Source organism: Galleria mellonella, unplaced genomic scaffold (assembly GCF_026898425.1).
Source record: "Galleria mellonella isolate WM207_F2 unplaced genomic scaffold, CSIRO_AGI_GalMel_v1 utg1914, whole genome shotgun sequence".
Classification (NCBI taxonomy): domain Eukaryota; kingdom Metazoa; phylum Arthropoda; class Insecta; order Lepidoptera; family Pyralidae; genus Galleria; species Galleria mellonella.
The window spans coordinates 677418-691034 of record NW_026442030.1 but is presented as its reverse complement, the minus strand read 5'-3'; positions in this window follow the sequence as shown (position 1 = coordinate 691034).

The window sequence follows — 13617 nt, the reverse complement described above, 5'->3', positions numbered from 1 at the left end:
GCACCACACCGCCACAAAAACTATCGAATGTGTAATTGAGTCGTCGTGAGTCACAGCCACATCTGCTGAGTAACTATAGAATGCATAATGGTACGTTACAGGATAGAAAACGATTAAAATAGTTATAATAATAATCGATATGTAAAATCAAATCATTTATGTGACGTTGGAAATACAACAAATATGTACTTATAAAAAAGTTTTTGTGAATTATACATTTTTAATTATTTAATATTTACAAATCTATACATGGTTTGTTATCTTAAATCGGGGGTAATTAATACATTAATTATATATTTGATTTAATATTACAATAATTTCATTATGATTGATTAGCCGTTAAGACACCCCAAGAGAGAACCAAACTCACCATCGCAATGTTAGTAAAAATATATACAATAAAAAAATTACAAGGAAAAAAATATTGACAAATGGCGAGCTGAAGTCTGTAATAAGAATTTTCCTGCAGCAAATATTTTAAAATATTTTTATGTGTTAAAACATAAATGACACTTACATACCATATCACATTACCGCCTGTTCCCCAAGGCACAGTACTGCGGTTTAGTTCCGGTACTCTTTGTTTTGCTCCCCACTAATAGTACCGGTGTATTATTTAGCAAAACCAGGGGACTCGTTTAATGGACTCCACAAAACTAGAAAACGAGGGGCGTAAAAGATTAGATTTCTTATCAAACAAAACCTGACCCGAGTTTGTATACGTATCATTTTTGAAATACAAATCGTATCGAATGTTTACTTAGAAGGATTTATATTTTTTCCCCCCTAATTAATTTGTCATTATTTTCTTCAATTTTAATTCTGACAACAGTCAGGAGAACCAAGAGATCTTCGTGTTAACGACATTTCAAATAAATAAATATGTAGGATATTTATCTTTATATCCATCTTTATTTTAAAATTAATAAGCAGTTCTTGTTTCGTTTTTATGCTAGCAATTTAAATATTATAACAAAAATATATAAGTCAATTTCGAACGCTGTAATTGTCTTACTATAAAAATCTATATAAATATCAGTAACTTCACTATATAGACCACTCCTCTTGCATTTCTGGTATAGATTCTTAATAATTCTACCAATAAAGGCACAAAGTGAACAGTATTATTTCAACCAGGTCGTATTATATTATTCATTTACTGGTTAGTATCTAATTACATGCATTCTTGAGAACAGTTCCTACATTGATAAAAGAATTTTTATGATTCACACGATACTTCTTACTAATTTTCAACAATAAGCAACAGTGCACCATTCGGGTATATGCATGTTTATATATATAATTTCGATGCAAAGAACCCTATATTGTTGTGTACTGTTTATTTAAATAATACCGTTTTAAAAGTACTATCTACTCCAAAAGACTATCTGAACGTAACAAAAAGCAGTCACAGTCTATTTATTCAAATAAATATGTAGATACATTTTTTTACTAATATACATGAATAATGCAGTAATTCATAAATTCTGTTAGTACTATATGGATTTTGATCAGATTTAAAAATATATTATTATTATCTGATAACTAACATAACTAATAGAAATTTTATTTAGCACGCACAAAACTTTAATTATGAGTAGCGACGATGCGTGGAAAGTTCAGACAAGAAAGCGTATTTAATTTTCACAATATAATACTCATAGAGAGTATTATATTGTAAAAATTAAATAAAAATACTGAATACATTTTTATAAATTTCGTAATATTAATTTCAGCTATATCATAATATCTGATACAAATTTTTTCATTTATCTTATCACATATATGTAAAGAATGATTATTATCTACCTACCCTAATGGAGGGGCAGGCGTGACAGGTATATATGTATGTATGTATTATTATTATCTGATTAGTAACATAACTATCGAACTTTCAATCAAGATGCACAAAAATTTAATTGTTAATAGTAATGATGCATAAGAATTATAAAAAAAAATGCTGAATACTTTAATAATTTTTATTTTATAACAAATATTAATTTCAGCTTAATCATAACATCACATCTAATTTTACTTAGTTAACTTACCATTTACTTGCTTTAAATGTCTGCATACCATACTCTTTTCTTTCCTTTACTTTACTTGTCACTGCTGCCTACATACAATAATATTAATTCTTGACCTTCAGAACAGAAACTGTAAACGACCCACATATGACATGAAAACAAATAATATTCATATACCGCAAAATGTCATTCTCCATTACAAACATCGTCTACCATAGTCCACACCATGCGGGCTGTGGTGAATTGTAATTAACGCCATGCCCGCCCACGTCTCCATTGTGGCAGTACTCCTATAACATCACGCATGATAATATAATCGCCATGTGATGGTAATTAAGTTAGCGCCTTTTTGCTTAATGGAGATGGGCTATAGTGAGTCAGACAGGGAATGCTTTACGGTTCTATGTTAAAATTTTAATTTATAACTAGAGTTATATGGTATCAAGATACTATCAAAGAAGAACATAATTTTTAATCTAGGTATCTGTATAATTAAACATTTTTCAAGGACTGTAATTCAAAATTTAAAACGGAAATCCTTTTTACAAAAGTTAAAACGACATACGTTCATACTTTTTTCTTCCTTAATTTAGTATATATCAAGCAGAAATTCATATTTAACACTAAAACTGTATGATCAAACTATTAAATAAGCATGCAAAAAAATTATATTATTATAAAAAACAATTGCACTTAAAATTTTAAAATTATAGAGGTGTAAAAATAACTGCAACTGTTTTTATAATAATATAAATGTGTGTTCAAAATCCCATTAAGTGGTAACAATCACTAATATCTACATATTAATAAACAAAAAATATAAATTTAATTTTAAAGCTCTTTTAATATGAAAATCACAAAGGCGCTGATATTTAAACGACTATTTTGGTCTGTAGATTAAATATTGTTCTCTCATTTGTTTTCAACTAAAATTAATCCAAATACAATATAAAAACATACCTTAAACTAAAATCAGCAAAGAAACTTTGTCAGTTATTTGTTGCTATCAAACACAAACATGCTAAAAAGGACCCGACATAAAATTAACATAATCCCGACAAATTTGAATAAAGTTTTTTCTAATTTCAACAAAAAAATTACTGGCAACAAAAACATTCTAAACGAGCGAAATTAATGATCAGCTGTTATAACATTACGCTACCTGGAAACCTATACGACCTACTATCGAAAAAATCGTCAAACAAGAGTAGAACTAGCTTATAAGGTGCCGTATACTTACCTATTTAAAAATTGCATACTACTCCTGCATAATAACTATGTACCTAATGCAACATGTTTGTAATAAAACCTATCAAACTATTTCTTTATAACTAAGTATGGTTACATTTTCTTCTTTTTTTTCACATAAATTTTTAAAATTTTATAAAACAATTGATATATTCTTTGATATCTATTTCTTTTAATTTTAAATTAATTTATTTAGAACTTATCAATGTGACAAACATTGTCCTGTCCAAATTCCAAATAGATAATTATAACTAGCTTGCTAATAACATCATTCTTATAAAAATTATAATCATCATTTTTATATATATAAATTCTCTTGTAGAGTGCAAATTACAGCCATAAGTAGTCGTAGTAGGTTAGGTAAGCCTATTTATTCATAAATTGACTAAGATAAATTAAATAAGTAAAATATTTTGAAGGACGGATAAATACAACACAGAGAGCAAATTGTTCCTATAAAGGTTTACGTTTAAAAGTTCGGAACTCTAAAACCTTAAAATGTGCGTGCGATCGTTTCGCAATAACAGAGATAAGCTACCATTCGAATCCCAAAGGGATAAATTAAAGTTTGTGATAAATATCTCGGGACTCTACCCGCACCCTCTTCCCCCAAATGTGACAAAATGACTGAGCACCGATGTTAAATGAACAAAAATTAAATTAGTCGTTTTAACTAGTATACTAATTTTACATTTATTTGTTATACAACGATTAACACATTTAAATTTATAATTGAATTAATTTATACTAATTAACAAGATTCCGAAGATAATCAGTTAGTAGCATAAAAAGTATTAAAGTTATCTTAACAGAGTTTTCATATATTTTCTATCTATATGCAATACTTATCGTTACATTAGATTCCTTTCGGAGTATCTAGTCAGTAAAAAATCAGTACGAGCGCCTTCTGGTCTTACGTATTTTTATTTAACTAAACAAGTTTTAATTAACTTAATATATAAAGGTATATGAAAATTAGCGATTATCTCGCTCAAAATCAGTCTATATCAATAATTATAATCAATCATAATAAAGTAGTTTATGTATATACTGCACTAAAATTAAAATATTAGTAGGTATATGGATTATTGCAATCCGAGCTAAAAAAGTTTGTTGGTGGTAACACAACCCTGTGTTGAATAATTTTTAAACATACTTATCAATTTACATGTAAATCATCATATATGTCAGGGATTCCTTTTTAAAAGAAGATACTGATTGGTATTTATTATTTGAGATTCCAAAATCAAAAGCTGCTATTGAATATCCTATTTACATAACGCCAAGAAAAATACAATCATATTTAAAGCCAAATACATTTTACTTATTAAACCCAACAAATACAACAACGTGTAAATTCTTGCATGTCCTATTCCGACCCTATAGCTATTAATATGACCGAAGCGTTAAACTGTTTAGCAGAAGAGACTATAAAGAAGTCAATGGAATGGCATAACAATGACGCCCGATGTCCCAGGACATCGAGGCCGAGTTTATTTTACTGTTCCCACTAAACCGCGTAGTAAAAGCCCGCCCACGCGATATAATACTCATGATATCCTGACCTCTGCCCTCAAATAAAGAAAACCCCCATGTCCCAGTCGCGTATACTGATATATTTTATTGACCCCGCACGACAATTACCTATTTCGCTGGAGGACAGGCAAGCAAATATCAAAAACATTTTATGGTTATAAAGTTCTCTGTGAATTTCGATTTAAAGTATTTTAAATAACATCAGTAACGATGACAACGGACGGCTAATGACAATTTACTGCTCCGTACGTGTGTATTTCATTTTTATAATACTTTCATACACAGTAATGATCTTGAAAATAATTTAGGTTTGTATAGGCCTTAGATTATATAGATAGAACATCCAGTCTCAAATACGGGTTAACTTTTTGTCAGCTAATTATCATAGTATTTACGCATTAAAAAGATAAAAATATTTTAAAACAAATTAATTATAGAATATATAAAGGAACCACACATAACTATTTATCACGCAAAATTGTATGAAAAAGTTGACCCGCTTTCGAAGCATTTGTGGACACACTCTATCTATATAAGGAATAGACAATTACTTTTTCATAAAAGTAATTTCATAATAGTCGTATTTTGTCTGCGATATACTGGTTATAAGATGGCCCTGGCCTCTCTCCAATTTCTAAATTGTGTTAAAAATTATACTGACGTTCACAAAAGCTCAATTCAAATAACAGTAGTTATACAAAAATATGTAGGTATACGCTGAAGAAACCAGTTAAGAAATGTACAAAACAGTTTACTTAGAGGACTTTTGAAATTTGAGTTTAGAATATTTAAAAAGTAAAAATGCAAAGATCAAAGTAGTTATATAATTTATTTCTGAACGCACAATTGCATGGATGTGACTAGTCATTATTCTTCGTAATAATTCAAACGATAACACGACTGCAATTTATCGTTTACACGTCTACTCATATCAATTACTCAAGCCTAGAGATGGACGAATGTGAATTATTCGAATTTGAGCTTTTTATTTGAATAATATTGCCTAACGTTTTATTTTTGCAAACATTTTTATATATATATTTTTTAATTACATATTTTTTTACAATTTCTTCGTTAAAATTTTCAATCGAATTTTAAATAATTATTCATTAGGTAATTAATAAACCTTTTAGTCATTCGAACACAATGTTCTAAAATAATCACCATCGGGTCCATCTGTTGCAATGTTATTCACGCGGTATTTCCGCTTTGTGTTTTTTTTGTTCAATAAGAGGTAGGAAAGTTAAAGGTCGTTATTGATGCAACTATCTCCTTTGGGCGGGTGGTTTATTGCCTCCAAGTCGTTTAACTTGTTTAGTTTTATTGGTCTTAAGCCATTTATCGTATTAAGACAGTTCAGTTCACTTACATTATCTTACTCATAGTGGGGTGTTTTGATAAGCCGACCAATTTATGTGGATGATATTTCCTTTTGCCCGTACCTAATATCAAAGAAGAGTAAAGTTTCACTTTGTTATTGTATCTTAGAAACTAAATACTTAAAACATCGATAACTTATCAATAATATTTAACCTTAAGTACCTACCTTTATTCATTATAACGAATAAGAAAAAGCCATTAAATAATATATAATTTATGCTGACATGACAAAAAAGCAATCGTTAATACTGCATTAAAACTTGCTGTTTCAAATTAATTCACATGACATTAAGCACATTTATTTAAAGAGAATGCTGATGTCAAACGATCAAGAGCTAATTGATAGCGGACGGCAGTGATGGTATGCCATGTGCATATGACATAAAATCAATAAACCAATGATGGATGGTGCAGAATTTTAATTAAACTCACATCAACCTGTTAGACAAAATGAGCTTATAATGGCCCCGGTTGTACACTTCATAGTATTTGTATTTGTAGTGCTATAAACATAGACGTTGTTTGCTATTAAAAAGTTATAAGTGCGTATTGAATTTTAAAGACAACTACCTGTCATAGATTAAGAATATTATCTACGACTCTAGGTATGTACTGACTTTTGACATTTTATTTTTATACAACTTAGAATGGCAAATAAGCTGACGGCCCACCTGATGGAAAGTGGTAACCGTCGCTTATGGACATGAGAAGTACCATGGACATAACAGAGTATACTGTTTCGCCCATGATACCCCCCCATGCTTCGCCACTCCTGAGAACTCAGGTGTTATTCCTCTGTACCCTGTAAATTCACGCCATATCCCACCCTTCTAACCAAAACACAGCCATGCACTGCTTCACGGTAGAAACACGAATGAGACAGAGGTACCCAAGCAATCAACTTTTGTACAAAGTCTCCCTCTGGTAACGTTGTGTCAAACGATATCTAAATACAAATTTTCGAATATTAATTGACATTTATTTATTAATTTCAGCCGTTAATTATCCACTGATGATTCTTTTTCATTGACTTCCATAAAAAAACGGTTCTGAATCATTTGCATTCACCGACTTCTCAAATGCATTTGAATTCACCACTACATCAAGTAAGGGGTCATACATCATAAGTTTGCCTATACAAGGTCGCCATTCGACCTCTCTCGCCCATCGATTGTCAATTTTTCAAGTTATTATTGTTGGCCTGTTGCCATTGAATATGTTATCCTTATAAAAATAATACCGTGAATATTCGAGACAAAGCAAAGATTTTGTTTTTTTTTTTTTTCTTTACAGAACAGACCTATACCTACTATAAGAAATCTATTTATTCTAACGTCTATACTTTGTGTAAGTAGGTCTATTACATATTATGTACCTATACCTGAATATAAGTAAGTACCTGCTTACATTTTATGGCACAAATAAGATAACAAACAAATAAGATAACAAAGCCTATAGCTGGATAGCAAATACTCTCTTATTGTTAAGTAAAACATGTATTTAAACAAACATGGTTTACCATATCTACTCAGCAAATATTTGAGAACATTCGACCCTAGGCTAAGTTCGAGAGGGGCACCTACTTACTATAATTAACACTTGAACACACATATACCTACGTTTCTACTCTATTTGCGTTCTTTTGTCCTATAATATAAAGAACATTTTCGTTTAAAATGTTTCCATAATTTGCTGCGGTATAACTGTCCCTAATTGCTAAATTAATATCTACGTTACCTTTAACCATAAGCACGGAGAAATTCAAATATCCCTCAAATCAATGTGACTTGTACGGTATAACTTGGTACAACATCTTATCTACTATCACTAATATTATTTATCAACCTACTTCAAAAAGAACAAGGTTCTCAGATTCGGGTGTAGTTTTTTTTTTTTTTATATTTGTTACTTCATAACTCCGTCAATTATAAACCGATTTGAGATTGTTTTATCTGAAAGCATGTACTTACAAATTGGTTCCATAAAATTTTTAACAAAATCGGTTCAACAATTTAGTTTTTAGATCAAAATAACTAGTTTTGTTACAATTGAAGTCGGTTTTTTTTTGTGGAACACAATTTTTAATTATTACAATTCACGATTAAAGATCTGAAACTTTTCGAGAAAATTTGGTATTAGAAACATCGTCATAAACTTATGGTATGACTAAAATAACGAAATAACAAAAAGAACTTTTAAAAATATTTAAGAAACTCGAAGGCATTTTAGAACAAAATGTTGAACTTGCCTTTTTGCTGAGCTTGAAATCTCACGGATTAATTACATCTACCTACCAAAGAGTTCTATGAAAACTTTAATTGACAAAATTTTAATCCCGGTGAAATTCGAACCCGGGAAGACTGGCTTTAACAGGGTATTAATCCATTACGATGCCTAACAAAACTTCAATAAAACACAGAACTGTAAAGGATAACGCACGCGAGTCGATGCAAATCCCGGGCAGATAAAATGTCATTTGTGTACACGGGGCCTAAGAAAAAAAAAAACAAATTGCAAATTATGTTATTATCAGTACAATACCACAACGATAGCAACAGGGTAGCGCCCTTACTGCCCCCTGCTATGAGAGGATGAATAACCGTGAAATTACTCGTAAAACCTACATTAGTGTACCAGCCAGGGGTGTATCGACCGCGATTAGAATTTTTATATACGTATTTACATAAAATTTGGTTTTATTATTAAACTTTATTGAATTAGTTTACATCTTACTTTTAACAAACATTAATACCTATTGTAGTGTTATCATCTTTGAGTGTTTTTCTATTCGAAATCATTTAAGAATCTCCTTCCTCCTTTTTCCATTATTTTAAGTCGGTACACACTTTTTTTCAATATATTTTTTTACTTTTTAAAAATTTTATTTTTATACAATATGATGCTACAAATTTTGTTGTCGGTTTTAATCGAATGAATGTCGAATAAAATCGAAGTGATTTATCTAATCAAATATGTGTTGAATATAGCCTCCATCATAAGAGGGGTTTTGCCAGTAGTTGCTACGCTTGGCAGGCAGGTTGGCAACCGCAGTATAGCTTTTGGTGATAATTTAAGAGGACGTTACTGCCCATCCTTCGACCAGCCCTTAGTCACCTCTTACGACACCCACGGGAAAGAAAGGGTGGCCTATTTTAGCCCGGGATTTACAAAGCTTTTATTTATTGAGTATTTGTACCAAATGTGGTATTTAAAGTGTTAGTTAGTAGTTAGGTAAATGGTGGTTATTATATATGTTAGTGTAAATGTAAATAAATATATGTTTCTAACTATAATATCCGATGGTATGTTATCAGTTAATGCTGATATGTCGGATGAAGGCTATATTCGGTATTAGAATGTCCCACATTTGCAGGGCGTAGTCAAATAACATGACGGGGAACGGCGCCACATTCCCGCATTTAGATATTTACTGGAGCTAAAATTGATATCGACTAGAGTTCCTCATCAAATCAGGTATTTTAGTTGGGATAGCCCCATAGTAGATTTGACACTTACCCAATATTTTTTTAATTACATATCTTACAATAAGTAAAAGAATGGCAATGCACTGAAACCGTTAGCATTTTGTTGTCTAATCTGATGAACAACAATATAGTACGAGTTATTGGAATTACATGGAACACGTAAGTACACACTACGTAAGGACACAATTTTTTTTCATCACCACTAAGAAAAAAAAATATAAAATCGTTTGTAAATTTGTTAGTTCTTAAACAATAACTACTCTACTATTTTTGACAACCCTAGAATGAGTCAATAACTGTGGCCCATGTGGGCCACTCATAAACCTCACTGTACACAAAAAAATATTAAGACAGTCGTCTTCTTCTCAGAGTTATAAAATAAAAACTAAATTGGGATTATTAATAGCTCTATTAGTTTAATGCTGCCATTAATTTTATTGATTTTTTTAAAACTACGTGACGATTGTCTCTAAAATATAGTGAATCGAAATAAAATATCCATTGCTAATTAAATTATAAATACACAATAAACGCAGCATGAACCTATAATAATAAATTTTACTACCGAAGTCACTGTCGGGTGTTGGATAAATTAAACTGCATTAAGAATAGATAACTGAAAGGGATTAAACATCTGCATATACGTAAAAATTATGGCAAGTTTAAGATTTAAATAAATGTAAGCATGAAGATAGATATAAATGTCAATTCTCATTACATTTTTTTCTTATCTTAAAGAACATTGTAAATTAATAAACATTTTAAATCCAATTTAGATATCTGCATATAATAATAACTCCTGAGTAAAATCGTAGTTTTTAATTTAGATGCATTGTTTAGATAAATATCTCACTACGCAGTACTTAAACTATCTAAATGTCTTACAGCCGTCTAGATATCTGAAACATTTGAAGTTTCAGAAACATTAATTACAATAATGTTCTGTAACTATATTTTGTATAAATATCATAATAAAAAAAAATTAATACTATGATCTACATGCAGCCCGATTTAAAAGAATAGTTGAACAGTCTATCATTCGATCGATTAGAGATAAAATGACTGAAGCTTATATGAAATTTGAAAGACGTTTATCCTGCTTATTTGACACACACCTAATTATGGGTCTAATTTCCCAAACACTGTTCCGTTACTTTACATGTCACTTTCACAGTCCAATAGCGCCACAAAGGCTCTGGACGTGCAACATGATGAAGTGTCACTGTATGATAAATGATACCACCTCGAGCGTCAAATGAGAAATCTAATTTCTCGCTCCCGTTAGTTCGGCGTATCGCGCTGCCGGCTACACGAGATTCAATCTAAGGATTATATGTTACGAGATTTATGTGTATCGAGATTTATAAACAGTCGGCTAAGACTACTGATATGTAAACAATGTTGTCGGTATCGCGTATTTGTATTACATTTACGACTATGTTATAGTGACGAAAAATTTATTGCTTGGTATGTCTTTATGAATGTATCAAGTAAGAAACCTGGCCTGAGGTTATAATATAAATTAATATAATTAAATATAATAAAATATAGACAAAAAGTTAAAAATAAATAACTATTACAACTATGAAATGATAATTTTCAATTCGACGAGGTATATCTGGATTCTAAATATTTTTACACAACTGGTCAAAAAAGAAATATAATGTTTTCAGAGTTCACGTGGATATGTGAATTTTTTATTATACCATAATTTCTAAATACCTGGATAGGTTTTATTACTGGAATTTCCATTATCATTACCTTACATGATCCCGAGTGATACTATAACTTTTTTAATAGTTAATATTAGGCTAATAAAATTATACCTACATAATTATTTTCTAAAATCCACCATTGAAAGTTTAGGCTAATAGATATTTAATAGATAAATTAATATCGCTCGAAACTTGATTTATTGATAGCCGGCTGTGGGCATGCATCGTGTTTATGTTTATATGTTAACATTATAACACCGAAACCCGAGTACCAATGTATTCATAACATCCGCCGATGGCAGCGACAGAATAAAGCATCGTAAACTTGTATTGTTCAGGAATGCTATCACAATAAAGAAATTTTATCGCTGTATTAGACATACAGAACTTACTATGGTCTAGGATATTCCAATAAAAGTCGTAACCATAGCACCATTTGGCACGAACATGAACAATTGTTTGACTTCAGTTTTTAAACTCCTCAGTTCAGTAACTAAGCACTTAAATTTTATTACGCTTTCCAATCTGAATTTTTACGATAGAAGCAAGCGACTTTTCAAAATTGTTTCAATGACGCTTTACTTATAAGTACTTAACTACAGGTTTTCTTGAAATGGATGAAAATTTTACTAGGAGTTCTAAATAATCTATAAGGTGCCTACCACCACCCATTATTTACACCACCACACATCACAATTTGATTATTAATTTATTATGATACCTAACCGAATAAAAAATCTTTGCTTTTTTTTTTGATGGGTGAGAATGGTATGGTAACCCCGCCTGCGCTAACGGGATACGCTGGCGGAGCACCAGTGAAGGAAGACAGATTAGTATTTAACTAGGTATTAGTAACTAGGTATACCTATGAGTATATAGGCTTCTGTCCTCAAAAATACGCTTACTGTTGTGACTACAATTAGGTACTAAATATTTAAAAACATTTAACGAACGTGTAATAAATTGAAAACAATATATCTTAACTCTTGATTTATTAAGGTATCTAGTACCTACCAACTGTAAATTCGTCATCACCTCTAAAAACAAACATTTTTCTCTAAGACATTTGTGTAGACCACATAAAATGAAATACAAAGATAGCCTGTTGGAATTCATCCTTTTATACTTCCCACTTTATCATTAAATTAATTCAGTCCACTTGTGACACGTATATTCCACCCACCACAGCACCATCAAAACGGCGAGACAAAGCCATAAAGTGTGTCAAATTAAAAAAGCCTTTGAACTCGCCGTAAACATAATCGTAATATGAAAATAAAAAAGATCATTTCGAATGGGTGACATGTGTCCACATGGTGGTAAGAGCAACCGTGTATAATGTGATATACCGTGGACGTCTTAGACAACGTCCCTTTTAATTAGGAAGTTATTTTTTTATGGGGCCAAAATTTAACACGCTCCTTTTAAATTAGAACTAGGTAGGTACTTTCCGTATTATGCGTACCAATTGTGAAACATCGCCGCAATTTTATTTCTTTTACTACATGTACATAAGAAAGGAAAACATGGCGGACATAACACCGAAATTTTCATAATCTTTGTTAGATAACCATGGAGCAAATAGAAATGGTTGATGGCCGTGCTTTAAAATAAAAAGAAACTTATAGTTTTCTTTTCTTTTAAATTAGTGCATGTATTTTTATATTTATAATATAAAAATACATGCACTAATTTAAAATATCAAATATATACTCACTAAAAATTGACTATAATGGTTACCAGTATTGACTGGAGGTAATAAAGTATGTGTATACATGGAGATCAATCCCATCATCATCATATCAGGCGTTAACTGTCTACTGAACATAGGTCTATCCCATAAAAGAAGCTTTGCCAGTAATTGCCACGCTTGGCAGGCGGGTTTACGACCACATTTAGGCTTTGGTGATGTTAAAAGAGGGACATTGCTGCCCATCCCTCGACCATTAAGTCCCCTATTGGCCTCTTATGACACCCACGAGAAAGAAAGGGGCGACCCATTTTATGGCGAGACTACACGGTAATTAGGCTCTCATTACTTGTTTGTTATGAAACTGCCTGCCCACCTGATAGAAAGAAAACAGTAACTGTCACCTATAGACATGAACAACACCATAAACATCACAGCATTCTCTGTGTTATCCATGATATCCCTCATGCTTCCCTATGATCCCCGAGCATATAAATAATCAAATATATTTTCTAGTAAAACTGACTATGAATGAA